At 35.4% G+C, this 18,649-nt stretch overlaps 1 long non-coding RNA gene across 1 annotated transcript; it reads right to left on the bottom strand.

Moving 5' to 3' along the window:
- Positions 1-16,417: 16,417 nt before the first annotated feature.
- LOC114350621 (uncharacterized) lies at positions 16,418-18,012 on the bottom strand. The gene is made up of 2 exons (XR_003655712.1): positions 17,723-18,012; positions 16,418-17,412 (listed from the first exon to the last, which is right to left on the bottom strand). It is a non-coding gene; the product is annotated as an uncharacterized LOC114350621 (long non-coding RNA).
- Positions 18,013-18,649: the final 637 nt, after the last annotated feature.

The following is an 18,649-nucleotide window of genomic DNA, read 5'->3' as shown; positions in this document are numbered from 1 at the left end:
GACCGAATGGGTTGTAAAAAATATAAAAAATCTTCAAATTCGAATGTAAACTGAACTGTTTGTTACGTTCCATGAAACCATGCGAAGTGACGCGCAAAAATGACGGCTGGCCATATTGGCTTCGAGCTTGTTTCGCGGAATTAGTGACGTGTCGATTCCGCCAGTAGGTCAATTGTGTAAAATGACACGTCCTCGACGCGTGACCCGACAGAAACGGCATCGAAAATGTTTACTGTAGTGCCAAAACTGATTGGGAGAATGTTCGTTAAACGGGGTACGAACGAATGAAAAATGAACGACCGGGTAAATTTTAATTTTACCAAAACAACCGTTACACTTTCATAATATACGACAAGAATAACCTCAGCAATTGGCTTAAGCTTCAGCCAACCATTGCGACACTGCGCGTGCATAGGACAATGACAGGACGCGCGTTCTTTTAAAACCAACCAATGGGTCGTGCGTTGGTTTGGCTGAAGTTTTAAAAGAGCCTTTTAGATGCCTCAACATATATTTTTTTATACCTACTACCCCTGCCAATACTTCGGGATAGTAAATGTCAATGTTACATATTTGGCAGACCAACAACGTTTGACAGCATTTTACCTTTAATAGGACTCCTGATGTTTATTGACTAACATTGAGACTACATCATTAAGATATCATAAGATTCCAAATAAATAAGCTTCACCGCCATATTTTTACCAGCTCAGTCTGCCAGTAATTTAATCCGTAGCCTTATTAATTTAAAATAGGAGGAGAATCGCTTAATCGGCCGAGAGCACTTCAAAGTAACATTTCTCAGCAAAAGAATGGTCTAATTTCCTGCATCGGGATTTAGAGGGGAGGGGCATTGTTAACGTTTGGATATCAATTTCCTTTTCAATTTACCCTGTGATTCAACACTGATGATTGTTGATGTAAAGGTAGAAGCACTTTGAAAGTTGATCTTTTGCTATCCTATGATGGTCTTGACATAGATAGACAGAGTTTGATTTGATCGTTAGTGTGTCAATGGAGTAAATTTTTGATCTGCTGCTAAATCGAAACAGCACCGGAAACCATGGCAAAAATAAAACAATATTCATAACGTTAAGCTATGAAAACCATACATAAACTAAAAACGTCCATGACTCCGGTATAAGGCTCGTGCAATTCTCTCTCTCAATAAAATTTTCTTTAAGTACCTAGTGAAATTCGAAAAGGAAAATAAATCTGACATAGAGTGCACTCTACACGCCAGGTTATTTATTTTATCAGGGGTAAATTATATTATTGAGGACCTTTCATTTGCATGAATGAAACCTGAGACACCACTACAGTTTTACTCATATTTTAAACATGGTGTGAATATTACTCAAAAGTTCTAGATGGGACCTGTGGCGAATGACTTGACGAAAAATAATTGTTCAAATAAATAATTTGATGCAAAAGAAATACTAATTTCATACTTTGCGTGTTCTCTTTCACTTTAATATACTTAACATAGCGAAACGTTATCTTTGTTTTTCTTCAATTTATTTTGCCATGCTTTCACAAAAATTTACATTTTAATCGAGCGCTATAAAAGTAGCACCCAATGAAAAGTTTTTATAATCCTTGCAGCTTGAAATAAAATTATAATGTGAAACAAAATATTGTTTCTTTGCGAAAGCTTTATGAAGTTTTTAAGGGTTTATTCAAAAACATTTCTTGTAATTTTATTAAACGAAATACCTAATAACAACTTTTATGATAGAATTTTTATTGTAGCTGAAATTCAAGTACATTTTATTTTAATTAAGAAGCAAAAGAAAAAGAAATAATTGGTTAAATGCCGTAAACATAAAACAGAGGACTTGAGCTTGGGTTAAATTTTCATACAATCGTATATACAAATACTTCACAGTGTAATATTTATTAAAAATAGGCTATTTATAAAACTAAAATATAATCATTGATTAACTGTGAGCCATAACATGTTAAAATAATGTACATAATTATATTGATTGATAGCTAGTCTAACAATAATTTATAACATGCACCAGCGAACTAAAAATCTGAAGAAACAATCGTATAGATAATGACGTCACGTTTTTTTCCATCATATTATATGACGTTCTCATCCCCTCAACCCAACCCATGAGATCAATGTGCGTTCGTCGATGTATCGAACATTTTGTATGGGTGGGTGTCGTCAGTCAAGGGGATTCTTATTAATTGGCTACCAATATTGCTTTACATAATTACTTGTATTAAATACCTCTACGTGTTTCTGGGGTTTATTTCGAGCGGTACTCAGATTATAATTATTTCAAGAAAGTCTTACATTATTTAACAAAAACCTGAAACATTCATGTTTTGAAAGCATTTTTTTTATGTGACTGGAGGCAAACGAGCAGACTAGACGGATCGAGCTTATGATAAATTGTATACAAATTGCAATTTGCATAATAATGGGGTCCAGTTTGCATTTGCCTTATGCCCGTTTTCACAATCAATCCCTAAATAAGTGACACCTATCTAATAAAAATTCCTGTTATGTGTTACAATAGGGGTCACTTAAAAGTTAGGGATTGATGGTGAAAACGGGCATTACTTGCTCTTACACGTACCTAACCTAGATAGGAGTATTAATAAATATTATGAGCTTATTCTTAAAATATGATATAGTGTTTTCTGAAGTACGTTAGAGTTTTATAACCATCACATACATTACAACCATTCATCACACCTTACCCACGAACAATCTGAATGCAAATACCTTTCACTTAGCGGGAGTAATAGCTCAGATAAGTAGCCCCTGACTTAGCACATTTACTGGCCGATAATGCCCCAAACGATGTTCCACATCGCCCAGTGTAAGCAGAGCTTTGGTTTAACTCGGGGAATTCTGGCACCTTTGAATACAGCGGTAGGTTTGTCCGGAAAGTACCCGATTTGTTTACAGTGTAAACGAGTTGCACAATTTTTTTTAAGAAAAATCTCATGTCATGATCCGTATTCAAGTCACTAGAATAAAAAAAATGATAAATGAACTACAAGAACGAACTACAAGTCGTACGAACAGCGAGTATAAAGTTTAACATCGCATTTTCGTACCATTTGCAGTGAATGTGTGATTTTGCGACATAGCATAATGTGACAGCTGCCAAAAAAATCTTTACTGGAAAGTTCTAGCTGCTTAGACTGAGTTGCACGATATTTCTTTAACTTTGACAAACTCAAAAATCTGTCAAACTCTATACAAAAAGCACCGGTTATTGTCATTGTAAGGCCCTTTTCACACGTCCCGGTTGCCGGCTAACCGGCGCCGGGTACCCGGTCGTGAAGTGTATGGACATATTGGACATGCCGGATTAATTACCCCGGAACATGTGAAAGCTACGTACCATGCCCATACACTTCACCACCGGATACCCGGCGCCGGTTAGCCGGCAACCGGGACGTGTGAAAAGGGCCTTACGGTTAAAGTTAGGTGGTGAAACTCAGCCTTAGATACCGAAATTACACTTATGTAAATCGGATACTTTTCGGACACCGCGACCCGTGTACCCATAGCGGGACAGAGCTCTCCCGTCTCTGGTGGGTTGGCAGAGATCGCACGAGTTATGGGGGGGCATTTGTCAAAGTCCTCGTTGCAGTGATCGCGTATAACATATAGTTACGGTGCACCGATATTATTTGTAATTCAGACATGCATTAGAGGCCACGATGCGTTGTAAGAGGAGATTAGGCTAATGCAATTGCCAGTTTGGGAGGGTTTAGTGTCGTAGACTGTTGTGGAATGGTTCGGTAATGTGTTGGATTTAGTAAACGTGACATTATCTCGAATTTTTGTATTGAGAATAACATTGCTGTTATTTGAAGCGTGTAAAGAAAAACTGTTTGATGTTTTTATTAAGAAAGACGAAATTGATGTTATAGAGGTAAGCACGTGTATTATACACATCCTAGGATAAATATTCCTTTTTGCTGCTAAGAACAGCTCTTAAACTAGTTTAACTGCTGATTTTAGTGGCAATAGGGATGGAAATAGTGACCGCAATTTCATAGTTTCCATATAATACTCGCCAAAACCACCAAAACAACAAACCTGTGATCACTAGCCGGCCGTTATGAATTCCCAAGCAAAAACAAAAGCTATTACCGACGACAGAGTTTTAATTAGTTCCATGGCAACAGATGCCATTGTTGCCGCATCATTCGTTTGGGTCACGCGTTAATATTTAAAAAATGAGAGGAAGTTCAGGATAAATTGCACCTTGGTTTCATGAGGACAAAAAATGTTATTTTAGTTTTCCCACAAATCACGACTTTATTGCTTCGCAGAAGTGAAATTCAGTTTATCACGGATATTTATATTTTTGTAAATTTATCCTTTACAAGTAAGTAAGGTACATTTTACAAAATCAGATCTGCCAAACTGTGCGACAGTTTGTCGGCAGTAGCTCTCGTGGACTTATACATATACCATTACATAACAAATCACTTAAACTATATAAATTATAGCATATACGTTATTCTGATGTATAAACCATAATACTGTAAAGTTTCGTCAAAATCTATTCAGTAGGTTTTGCGTGATAGAGTTACAAACATTACATCCTTACATCTTTACAAACTTTTGCGTTTATAAATTATTGTAGGATGGTAAGAACAACAAATCTGCTAGTTGGAAAGATAAGCAATAATTTATGCCAAAAGTAAATAAACATTAGTTGTACTAGAAAAACAAACTTCCCAAATTAATTTCCCTTAGTTATCTCTCAAATCAATGAACCCGATTATCCTTTAAATAATGAATGATTAGTTTTCAGTACGCTTCCGTGTGTACAGCGTAGGCGTCTTAAACTCAGCGTTAACTCGAACCTTCGAGCCCCAACAGCCGCGGGCAGGGCTCGTCGGAAATCAACTAAAAGTTTTAAACTTGGCTAGAGCCTAACTATCTATGAGCCAATTATTGCCCAGAGACTTACCAAGAAACTTTTTGTTTGTGTGTCGCCCACTCATGTTATGTAATACTCGTAGTACTCTAGCAATATGTGGAATTTATTCATTGAAGTAAAATTAGATTTCATTGTCGAATTACGTAAGGATGGGATTGTTTTGAGTTTCATTGTCTGTTAGAGGGTAACATAAACTTGAAGCTTCTAGAAATAGATTGTTATGTCTAGATAATGTGATAAAATTACAAATTAGCTACCTACTTTTGAACGTAGTAAACTTGTGCTTTAAGATTTTGCTTCTTTTTATCACACTTAGCGTTTCTTTTAGTTTTGGGTTCTTTGCTATTGTTAAGTGCCTTGCTACTGAAACGTTAGGTGTCAAATTAATATAAGAAATTTAAATAATTGGAGTGTATTTATATCTGAAACTGTACTATTGAATTTGTTTACAGTTAACAGAAGATCAGAAACAATACTAAAATCAAGAAATAGGGGATTTTATTACAAGCACGTAGACGGTAAACATTGCATGTCTCATAATTTAGCACCTTCCGCGTCTTCCGAACGGGGACTTAGCACCTCCAATAACTTTAATACTTCCACTTCGGATGTGTGAAATAAATTCGGTGCTATTTTTCGAAATTAGAACCGTGGACGAAAATATTCGACGGTAGTTAGGTATTTTATTATACAATAGTGTCTAGACAAACCTAAAAAGGATTTAGGACGCTATTTGGATCAAATATGTAATTGCTCAATAATGAATAATAAATAAATAAATAAATAAATAATTTATTTTTGTGACTACAAACCTCTTGATACATGTATGTATAAAGTCAGCTATGAAGCTCTATATTGGATGTTAGCATTTTGTAATGTAGGAAATTATCTTGTTTTGACGTTTAGAAACAACAAACAAATATTTTTATCTTCAAACTAGCTGACCCGGCGAACTTTGTTCCGCCTTAATGGCAATAAATAAGCAGACTTTTTTTTAAATTTCGAACGGGNATTTAACCTCTAAGCAAGTAATTCCTTAGTAAAATTGTTAAAGTCTTTACCTGTTTGAGTAACATTTTCACCCGTCTTGACAAAATCCGCCATAACTGTTTTTTTTAAGTGTTTCCTATTGTAAATTTTAAATCTACTGTACATTGATCTCGGAGCCATCTACTTAGTAAATTCAAATCTAACTAGAGTGATTCAAAGTCAGCACCTGACAATATTATTCTTAAAGCGGGCAATCACTACCAGTGGGTAATCACTCTCTGGTTTACCCTATATAGATAAGTAGATGACAATCGTAATATAGAGGACAATCTGCCCACTTTTGCTTTTCTGCCTGCTTTTACAATGATAAGTTAGCCCCACGGTGTGAATCGCCCAATTACTTAAGGGGTGAGAACAGGTACCATAGGTACCTCATACCCCATCAACCTGTGCAAATATTTGTACAAGCTATGAATCCTGGCACGCACACATTATATCAAACTACCTTTTAAGGTAAGGACCTCAAAATACCTCAACTGGATGTAAAAATATAGCATAATAAGAGAACCTTTACTGTAGTCGTCGGTTCAAAACCATTTTTATAACCGAGTTAAACTGCTTAACATTCTTATTACCAGCAGATACAGAGTTAATTCCAAGAAAATCTACAGGAGTTGTACGCGAGGGGAATGCTAATGAGTGCTTTTGCTTCTTTCTTGGTTTTTTAAGTCCAGAAAATATCGACATTTTCATTTTTAATCTGGATACAAAATAAGTTAAATCAAAGGTCATCTATCAGGTCTGCACACTGCTGTGAATCGCTACATAGCTTATTATCTTTGTAATCCATCAGATTTAGGATTCAAAAATCGTTCAACATTAAAATATTTTACTGAATGAAGTTAATAAGTTTTAAATTAGAATACTGATTTCCTTTACCGTTTCTCTCATGATCCGCCGTTTAAGATGAAACAATGGCCACCATGGAATTTGGCTTGATCAGTTTATTATTATGGTACTCTTGTGAGCATTATAATATTATGTTATTCCCAGCAGACGCTTTAGTACGAGTAAGTATAACATTTTTAATCAATCAAGTTCAATAAAATTTCAAAATAATTTATACTCGATCAAGTCCAATTAAACTTATACTAATATTATACATGCGCAAGTAACTCTGTCTGTCTTGCTTTCACGCCTAAACCACTGAACCGAATTTGATGAAATTTGGCATAGAGTTAGTTTGAGTCCCTGGAAAGGAGATAGAATAGTTTTTATCCCGGTTTTTGAAACAGGGACGCGCGCAATAAAGTTTTTCTGTGACAGACAAAATTACACGCGGGCGAAGCCGCGGGCGGAAAGCTACGTGTAAAATAATTAAACCATTTTATTTGTTCTATCTTCAATCTAGGCGTCTCCCGAGTCGAATCAAAACCCTGAAGTGGGTAATGCCTGGAGGATAATAAGTGGCACTTATTAAATCTTCCGAACAGCTGTTAGGACGTCACTGATAAGCGCCGGCCCCGCGGGTGCAACGCGAGCCTGAGATATCGCTCGGCTGGGGCTGTTCACTTTACTGTACTAAACTAGTTTTGCCGCTGCGATATACATACTTCACTATCACTACATAGTAGGGTGGTCCTTATTCCTACGAAAAAAAAAATTCTTATATTTTGCGGGGCACCACGTAATTTTAATATATGAAAGTCTTTTATTATTTTTTTTATTTTTAAAAGACATTTAGGGGTCGCTACCAAGGTTTGAATTTTAAGCAAAAACTTTATATTTAAAGCCAAAGCCAAATAAAAACTATGATAATACTAACTAAGATAATTATGTACAATGTTCATATTTTGAATCAATTATTTTTAAGATATAAGAGTTTACTTGTTAGTATCTCGACGCGTCGGTACCATGGTCGGTACAGAAGACGGGTTGAGGGGAGAAGGGGACAAGAAGCGATTGTCTATTCTATCTATGCGATGTTCATTTGCACGTAAAATGTGATATAAACACTTAAATAAAACATTTATGATTTAAGATCTTCAAAGCTTTTGTAAATATTTTGACAGCTGGTAGCGACCTCAAAATCTTAACCAAAAAAAAAAACAAAAAAAGCTAATTTCATATTTAGAGGTATACAGGGTGTTAGGTAAATGGGTATATGAGCCGACTCTAGCCCATGTTAACATGGTCATATAAATGGTATGGTGAAGTCAGAAAATTGATATCTTCATTTTAATTATTTTAATTTTCATACAAATCGGATTTTATAAAATTTATTTTGTATGAAAATTTAAAAAATTAAAATGTTGATATCAAATTTCTGACTTCACCATACCATTTATATGACCATGTTAACATGGGCTAGTGTCGGCTCATATACCCATTTACCTAACACCCTGTATAATCGAATGAGAAAGTGCCCCGGGGATAATTCAAAAGTCGAAAAATAAGGACCACCCTACTACATAGTATAAAACAAAGACTAGACGCTTCGCTGTCTGTCTGTCCCTATGTATGCTTAAATCTTTAAAACTACGCAACGGATTTTGATGCGTTTTTTTTTTCAATAGATAAAGTAATTCAAGAGAAAGGTACAAAACATACAATTTTTTTATGCAGAACAAGGCACGTATTTGACCGCAATCGCACCTGATGTTAAGTGAGATGCTGTCTAGGATGGTACATTACAAATGATGGTAGAATTACAAATTAGGTATATAATTTCTTGCTAATATTTGTTTCGAAGCGCTGGTAAAGCCTAAAAGATAAGGAGACGTAAAGGGCCCTTATTAAGGTAACCTTTTTGTGACATAATTTATTCGATTTTTAAATATGTCAAAACTAAATAAATGTTCTTCATTTTCAAATTTTTCCATCCAAAAATTTGTAACTTAAATTAAAGCAACAGTGAGATGTGTGGGTATACTTTATGAATACCTATGCCATAATATTGCGTGTCGAAATTGTGAGAGCATAAAACTTGATGTGAGAGAAAATAGATTCCAAGAGTCACCTTTAATATTCGAGTTTAACATTTGAATGTGAGCTATTCATACAGAAGTTTTCAAGGACAAGAAGTTTGTGTTGGTAATACCTAGAATCCGAATGTTATTCTTACTTAGTATGATATTTATTATTCGTGAAATGAGAATGAAATATTTTCCAAAAATGTAATTAAATTATGAGTGAGTGAATATATTATAAGGAGGCAAAGTTTGGCAATGTCTGAAATATTAACTTCATTTGTACCTACAGTCGTATTTACAGAATAATCCTATTTTTGTTGGAATAAAAGAAACTGATCTGTAAGTTAAAAAGATAGGGCCAGAAGTGTGGTTAAAGCAGTGGATTTTACTAAGAGGTCTTAATGAAAGATTCAAAGTTTTCGCATTGTGCGGCCTCCGCCACATGCTTGTAAGAATCTGAGCTACCTGCAGGAAAAAGGAAACATTCTAGCGTGCTTTGGATTGCCAATCCACTTACTAACACACCTCGAGCAGATGAACTTTGTATTGAAGGCGAAAAAGTTCAAATTACAACGTCTTTGACTTGTACAACCGCAAAAAGTTTTTTCTTCTCTGCAAGCGGGATTGCTGTTGCCTCGTCTGTGATTTATTCTTACGTCATTCCACATAGAGTCCAGTTTTCAAATCCCACGTCTCTTTTTATTAAGTTCCGTGAAATGTTCTGCAGTCAGAAAGCCGGCGATGTAGCCCGGTTTATTATTTACGGTTTTTCGTAATTCACTGCAAGTTCCTTTTGAGTATCGTTGTAGATTCCTAGTTTGACAATTGCTTGTTTTGAATGCTTTTTTCGCTATTTCTCAGAGCCGGGAAGTTTCATGTCAGACATATTTTCTTTGCGCTCGAAGTGAGCGTAAAGAAAAGTTTTGGATGTTGTGAGAGCGTTAATTTAAAAACTTTGAAATATGTTCTTCAAATGGGGATTTTATTTTTCTCTGTGCTTTTATTATGAAAGGTCATGTTGTGAGGAAAACTGACTAAGTGCTTGTCAGGCGATTCTTTGTATAGGTAATTAGGTATTCGTAGTTTCCGTTGTTTACTTTAATTTCATCATCATCATTTCAGCCACAGGACGTCCACTGCTGAACATAGACCGGTTGGTAGTGGCCTGCATCCAGCACCTTCTTGCTACCTTTACGTCCGACAACGACTTTACTTAGGCTGTTTAATCGCGCTTAGGCGAAAAACATAAAAGAAACCTTTATTCAATCGTTTTATAATCCAACGTTGACATAACATGACTAAATCTTATCATGCAGACAAATTGCACATAACTGAAAGAATAATTAATCGTCTTTAGTGCCTAATTTGTTACAATTTACTTTCAACCGGTATCCTTAAGACAAACTACTTAATTACACTGAGTAGACTTACAATTAAGGCCCTACAAAATTAAGTGGAGGTGGAGGGAAGTTCTTTGAGCTAGCAGAGTTTATTGCAGCCTTTATAGCCTATAGTTAGTTTTATTGAGGCTAGATTGTTGATGTACCGGAGATGGCATAATGTGGTTTCCTAAATTTAAGTTACATCTCATAGTTATTGTGATCTTTTTCTTATACACGTGTGATGAATGAAAGTATTTACATTATACGCCAATAGACTTTCAAAAGATTACAGTACCCAGCTCAAATATTGGGATCTCGTACCCATCTGATCGGATTTATTCGTCCAAAATCAAATGATGCGTTAGAACGTGCGTATACAAAGTAATACCACTAATGCCATTCAACCTACAGTTCGATGCCAACCCATTAAATGAGTACAATTTTTGTAAAAAAAAATGCACTACTTAAACTTCACAACAATAAACCTTTAACTAAGGTGTAACAAAACTACAACAGTGTGCTTACCATGAGTTTACGTTAGGAGTGCTTGCTAGCGACTACGTAAAAAAATGACATTAATTGTATGACATATTGTGCAGCGCTCCTAGCGGCTACTTTCAAGAAACAAAATCTTCATAGAGATTTTTGACGTACTCGCTAGCGAGCACACCTAACGTAAACTCATGGTAGGTGCACTGATCGAATCTGGATGAATAAATTATTGGAAAAAACAAATTGCAAGAAACATAATACCTAACCACTTATTTGCACCAGAAGTCACTTGTTTACAGTACGAGTACCCTAACCTAATAGAAATTTAGATATCCGGCAAAACAGCGGCTGTCGATGGACTAATACTACCTCTAAAAAGTGGGAACAAGGGACTTGAGTAAACGAATCGAGAATGCTTTTCTTGGATAAGTATATTTTGACTTCGTATTGGGAGTAAGTCGACCAGTGCGTTATCATATCCCACAAATAGGTACTACTGAAACTCCATTCATAAAGTTACGACCAAGTGACTGACAGAGTTATGTAAGAAAATTAACGTTTTAAAGAGGTAAGTACAATATTGTAGACTCATGAACTACAGAGCTGGAAGTTTTTAATTTTAAGAAATTTCGTTTACAATCAGCGGGTACAGAACCGCGACTGAAATCCAGATACAATACTGCGGGGTTTGATTCTGGACTCTGTAGTACATCTTTAATTAGCTGAAACGGTATTAAGAGACGATTTTTCTTTTTTGGTAATTTAAGTGACTGGCATTGTAACTGCATAGAGTTAGCTGCTGCTTAGTAGGAAAAATATTGCATATTTCACGTTTTTCAAAACACAAACAATATCAATTGATGCGAAATATCGAGAACATTAAAATCCAAGCTCTTACGATATACTCGTAGACAAGGCAAAGTTAAAATAATTTATCAATCGGACATGTCATTTAAAAAGGCATTACACACATCTCCACATAAGACGCTTAGTTGTACTTATAGGATACCTGCCTTGTTGTAAGCTAAACGAGCTACGAATGGGTTCACCACAATGATCCAGCGGCGACACGATTGGGCTATTATCGCTTACATCACTGACTGCTCTTTCGTCCGCCACCAGAATCGGCCTCACGCCGCCTAGTTCGCAACTCGGCCGAACTTAATCTCGACGTACATACTAGATAAAACTTGGTGTAGCGCGTCCTGAATTCGTCCCACACTTCTACCAGTGTTAATTTCATTGTTATACTCAAGAGACGTATATGACAACTAGATGTGAAATAACCTTGAAAAACATTCATTGGAAGGACGTGACGTGTCTTCAAGCTGCCTAGACCTAGGCATCTGACATAGGTAATTGATGATACTTATGTTTCGACGGAGTTAACTGAAACAGAAGGAGCAATTTTCTCCAAAATATAGAATCATTCATGTCGTTAATCAGCTTGTGAAAGTGTCAAAAAGCTCTAAATGGTAATATTGCTGTAGTCATATTAAACGATATTTTTTTTAAATCTCGTGTTTACNCAAACCTTGTTTTTTAATGACAAAATAGTGTAATAAACCAAACTTAATATGACATGTATACCTTTAAACTCAGTCTGAACTGAGTTACGAGCATTAGAAGTTGATGATTTTACATACTAGATTTGCTTTTTGCGCGCAAGTTTTGTAAGAAATTGCAACAAAATATTGCGCTATTTTCTTATTGCGCTGATTCTGCTTCATACTGATAGTTGGAGTCTTTAATGGATGGCATTGTTTGTTTATACGTACAATGTCACTATTTTGTTGCAATTTCTTACAAAACATGCGCGCAAAAAGCAAATCTAGTATGTAAAATCATCAACTTCTAATGCTCGTAACTCAGTTCAGACTGAGTTTAAAGGTATACATGTCATATTAAGTTTGGTTTATTACACTATTTTGTCATTAAAAAACAAGGTTTGGTCGATGGCCGCGTGAAAAAAAAATGACGCCAATTTCCGGCATTGTCTTTTGCGTTACTGTTGACAGAAAATAAAACGTAGAACTCAATTTCACAGACATTATGCTCTGCAATAAAAATCTTATCCAGTGACTGTAATCTTTGTGGCCGACAGCGTGTCGGGAATGTTGTCAGAACTCACTGTGTACTATTCTTAAGTTCTCTACATTCTATTATGACTGAATTTTGTGTTGAATTTTAAGATTTTCATTCAAAATCATTTTTTTTAAGGTTTTCAACTTAGCTTAAAGTTAGGTACATTTTAGATTACAATCATTTAAATATCTTAACTTGGGTAACTCCGAGTTTCAAAACTTTCCCCATCCCCGTAACGTACGATATAAAAACCGCCCACTTCATTATACGAAATGAATTACGAATCTATTTACTAATAAAACACTGTTCTCATTATGTCTTTCAGTATATTTTTCTCTGTAGTTTATCTCTAGTTCGAGATGTTATTACTAACACATAAGGAGCAGGAGAAGTTTGTTTTTCTGAGTCAGTAAGTAAGTAATAGAATACACGAAAACAGACATGGCAAAAATATTCCCTGTGTAACAGCCAAAACAAATAAGTCAGTGAAAACAATATTTACTTAGAGAAATCATCAAGTCGCCGCAATACACCAATGTGCTAACAATCGCAATACTTTTATATTGAGCATCTGTGAAAAATTTGCCACTTAGACAGGTCAAAGCTTTTATTTAGTACTTAGGTCCTTTCCAGGGCACTTAAAGGTACATCAGGAGCTATCCCTCTCTCAGCACCATAACATATGTTGTCCCAAAGTGGTGGTAGAGTAAGCTATATTTGGGACGTGTATAAGCGCCATAGAAAAGGCATAAGTAATGAATAAATGATTTAATTTCCTAAGGTTAAACACTAAAAAGTTGACTGGCTTTAATACCAATATTGTTCATTTTTTGTCGGGTCAATTGTTTACCAAGTGTTGTCTGATCTGGCCGTTCCGGATTTGTTGGGATAAACTTTCACGGAGCTGGTTAATCCAAAAATCTTTGAGTTCATGACATCTTAAGCCGATCGGGGACTGGATTATGGTCAGCAAATCCATTTTAATAGAAAACAGGGGACCGGTTTTCCGCGAGTTGGAAGTACTTTTCTTGTTTTTGACACAAATTGAAAAAAAAAGCACTTTCTTCCCTCTTATAGGATTCATACAGAAGATTTTGATAATTGTTAAACATTAATAAGTACCTACCTATTATTAGGCTGGGTTGCACCATCTTACTTTAATATTAACAAACGTCAAAAGTATGTCAAACTCCATTCAATAACATCTGTTATGGTCACGGTCAAAATAAGGTGGTCCAACTCAGCCTTACTGTATAAATTTTATTACCAGAAATGTTCTGTCGAGTAAGACAGTGTAGAACAACATTTAATATAATTGTAATACAGTCAAAACATCTTGCCTTCAATATGAATTTCATTTCCTAATTCCTGGGAAACATTACAACTGTAATCACGAATTTAATTATTTCGAAGCACTTCATATCAACTGATATAATTTAGACTTAATAACTTCGTAAGTGATCATACTTTTTAATCACACAACCAAGTTTCTTGTAAAAAAATCTAAAAGTGCAAATCCCCGGATATATGAATAATCTCAGAGAGCAAACAGAACTCATAAATATGCGAAGTCTCGAGGTGGCGCCGCTCGTGAATAAAATCTCAAAGCCTTCACGCTCGATCGGGTTTCACTTGCGAGCTATGCATTTTATGAGCTAGGCTGGGGTACGCGTTTTAGGCCATTGCCTTCTCCTGAATATAGTGAGTCGAACATTATTAAACATGCCTATATTGTGAGAGTAATGGAGTCACCAATATTGTTCAACGAAGAAAAGGGTACAGTGTAACAACTATTAATAAGTACATTTGAAGTCTAAGGCTGAGTTGCAGCACCTAAATTTAACGGTAACTATGACGATAACCGGTGCCTTTTGTATGAAGTTTGACAGATTTTTGACGATTGTTAAAGTAAGATGGTGTAACCCAGCCTTAAGTTAGTTAGTTAAGTCTCCCTCAGCAGTCAACTTGTGTTATCACACAACGCTATAGATATTGTACTTATTACACTGTATTATTTACGTCTATGCCTTTTTTACATGATTATCGTTACAGACGATTGAACTTAATTAAGTATCAATTGAAACGAATTCAACGAAATGGAATTTGACACATCGCGATTGGAGAATGCTTGTGCCTCAGTAGAACCATGTCGTTTACCGGTATACTTTTTTCTTATAATTTAACAAATTAAACGTCAGAGCCCCCAAAACAGTTTAAGCGTATGATCTAATGAGGGCTATCGTTTTAGCGCTCACCAGTTAGCGCCACTGTAGAGTAAGGTCCTGTCACTTGCTAGTAGCGAAGACAGTGGCACCAACTGGTGAGCGCTAAAGTGGTAGGAGGACTATCGCATTTGCACTCATCAAGACGGCGCCACTGTAGAGTAAGGTTCTGTCAATCGCCAGGGGTGCCAACTGTTAAGAATAAAAACGATAGCCCTCATTACGTCAATAGTGCCTCATCTCAAAAAATAAGAGCTACATTTGATATCTGTTTTAATCGCGTAGCAGACAACAAAGATAATTTGAAATTAAGCTCGGGTATAAGCAGAAGATTTAATAAATCCCCTTTCCGGATTTCTGACCACTCTCGCAATAACTAAATAGCAGAACTTGTGTTTTAGTGAAGCTTTCACGTCGATAACTTAGCTATGTATCGATAAAATTTATGAATTTTCGCATTCACAACACACTTTCATAAAAAATATATCAACTAACACTCTGATGTATCAATTTTCCTTACTGATGTATCACTTCTTCACAGCAAATTCATTATTCAATTTATTAATATTTCATGAAAGAAGAACAGACATCTACTCATACACTCGCAAAATATGTAGTTTGATAGTTATAAAATAAATCTTAAATATCTTAGCACCTAATGTACCAGGCAACTATCGAAGCTGTTCCCATAGCATCGACAGTGCATTACGGACATCACTAGTACTAATTCGATAGAATTATTGTGTTAGTTGTACAAAACGGCGGAGTTCGCGATTCCGTAATCGGTGTTTACTGAAGGCCCTTTGAAGTAATTCCGCTGTTCGCGGTTAAACTTGCGAATCTGATTGTTGTGATCAAAGCATTGTTGTTTACCTACAGGATTTATTTTTAGAGCTGTAAACATTCTAAAATAAGGCGCAACACAGAACATATCGCACCTTTAAATTTAAACCGTTACTAAACGAAATTATGAAATTTTGCAGGAGAGCCAAAATAAGAAAAAAGTCAATGTTTTTTTTCAATACTGTCAAAGGAAATAGTATTTTAAGGCTTATTAATGAGTTATATGATAGATATGTGCTAACGCTATGTTATGTGATTTACAAAAATAAAATATTTTATGTATAGTATTATTTATTTTGATTTATATAATTATAGTAACACTTTACCATTTACTATTTTTTCATTTTTAAATAAATTACTATTCAAATTGCAGTCCAAATAATGTTACTATATAGAAAACTATTTAAATTTCAATGATAATGGTGATATTATTATACATTTAAATTTTATATCATAGAGTAGGTATTTGTGATGATGTTACAATATTAAAAAAATAACAAACATTCGAAATCAACAATATTTTATTACAAATTAAAGATATCCATACAAGCATTTAGCCTAGTTATTTATTAATCAGTCTTAAGACATTTTGTACCTTTAAATCATAGGAAGTATAACTGATAACGAATAAGAAAAAAAAACACCTAGCAATTACGAAAAATACATAAAAAATATATTAAACTCGAGTAACAATCTCAGCATTATTTCCCTACCCTCGAAAGGTTGTTCACATACCTACCTTAAATCACTTAATAATAAAAATAATGAACAATATTTTGTGGCCACTGCTCAGAATGGATGTAAGGTTGAGTCTCGTGGTACTAAAGAGCTCCTCCTCATAGACATAACCATTAGCCAACAAGTTCGGCGGAGCAGGAAAGCTCTCTCTGCTGCCTGGATTGACTATAAGAAGGCCTATGATTCGGTGCCTCAATCATGGCGAGAAAGGATCTTAGAGTTGTATAAGGTAGATGCAATGAGATCCTTTTTACGCTCATGCTCATGCATGGGGCAGTGGACTACAGTCCTTCGGCAGCCAGGTGGTGGTGAGAGGTCTCCTGATCCATTGAACTTCATAAGGATTGAGCGAGGCATTTCCAGGGTGACAGTTTGAGTCCCTTGTGGTTCTGCCTAGCACTGAATCCTCTTCGCACTCTGTTAAAGGATTCAGTGCTTAGTTATCAGCTACGAAGAGGGGGTGAGGTCATTAGTCACCTGCTCTACATGGATGATCTCAAGTTGTTCGCAACAAAACGACAAGACCTGGTGAAGTTGCTAAAAACAACACAGGTATTTAGCAACGCCATCAGGATGGAGTTTGGTGTAGACAAGTGTGCAGTCTTACATTTAGACCGGGAAAAGTTAAAAATATAGTTAAAATTATATTAAGTTCGTCGATAGATGTTTGCTTGGGTTCTTCGAAACATGAGGAATCTTTTTCAGCGTCCACAGCTTCCATAATGAGAGCCAAACGTGGGTTCCGGAAATACGCCATCACCTAGAGCAAATAAATGCTTTTAATCTATATATTTTATTATAGACTAAAAAAATGTTTCACTATTGTAACTAGGCATACCTATCATAAAATTTACTCATTGCTTATTGAAAACTGTAATTAACGAAATAGGCACCCTTTAGTGATAAATATTATTAGATAAATACCTAAAAAAATAAAGGCAAACTGTGACTATACCAACTGTTACCGTTTACCAAAGAAATTTTATAATGAATTGTGTATTTTTTTTAAACGAAAACTGTGTTTAAACATATAGTCACACTTTACTCATTAAAAAAACTAAACAACTTACCATTTTTGTGACGAACGGCCGTTACTATCCAAATAATCACATTATGAATTTAAACTTTCGTCATCACTCCGCAACAAACACGTTCTTACTTGCATAGACCCGTTATTGTATTTAGCGAGCCGTTCAAAGTTTGGCTTAGTAACGTTATGCTTTAACGCTAGAAGGCGAAAGAAGGCAATTTTGAAGAAGTGGTCTATTTCATATTGTAGTTTACGTGTCCTTTAGTAAGATGGCGTTGATAACTCATTTTTGCGAAAAATTCGTTTAGTAACGGTTTAACTTTAAAGGTGCGATATTGATAAAAGAATTATTGGAAAAGCGGTACCTACAGTTGGTGTATCTTGTCATCGCATTTATTCAAATAATACCTGTTAGAAATTTCAAACGATTGCTTATGTTATTTCAATAGATTTATCGTATCTTAATGGTTTTTTCTTTAGTAATATTATTTATGTAGACCCTTTTTAATACACTTAAATGTATCCAAATACTTTGTATTGATGATTCTGTAGAAAACAAGTTTAAAAAACCTATAAATACGTTATGATGAAAGTGACTTTGATCTATTTGATTTAAATTTTTAACTGGAGAGTGATTCAAAGGCTAAGGAACAGTCCTTAGAAAATGTTGGATTTTGAATCTTACGACTATCGACTTATCTTACGACCTACGTGCACGCTATCTGACCCAAGACGACTTGTTTCTTTAGCCCATGTATTTTCGCCCTATGAACCCTCAAATTGGACGCTACCGCTCAAAGAGAGAGCAATGTTGAGCAGAGGCTGGACCGTAGGCGTAATGACGTGTCGGTGCGGGGCATAGAAGAGACAGGTTTAGAGGGTTCGCTATATTAAGTGAAGTGATGATGACCTATATCTTCTTTCAGTCAAAAGCTTGAAAGCAAAAAATCTCAAAATCGAACAGTAT

Source organism: Ostrinia furnacalis, unplaced genomic scaffold (genome assembly GCF_004193835.3).
Source record: "Ostrinia furnacalis isolate ACB-3 unplaced genomic scaffold, ASM419383v2 OfSCF0924, whole genome shotgun sequence".
NCBI lineage: Eukaryota > Metazoa > Arthropoda > Insecta > Lepidoptera > Crambidae > Ostrinia > Ostrinia furnacalis.
Note: the sequence above shows the minus strand (reverse complement) of the source record. Positions and strands in the feature narration are given on the sequence as shown.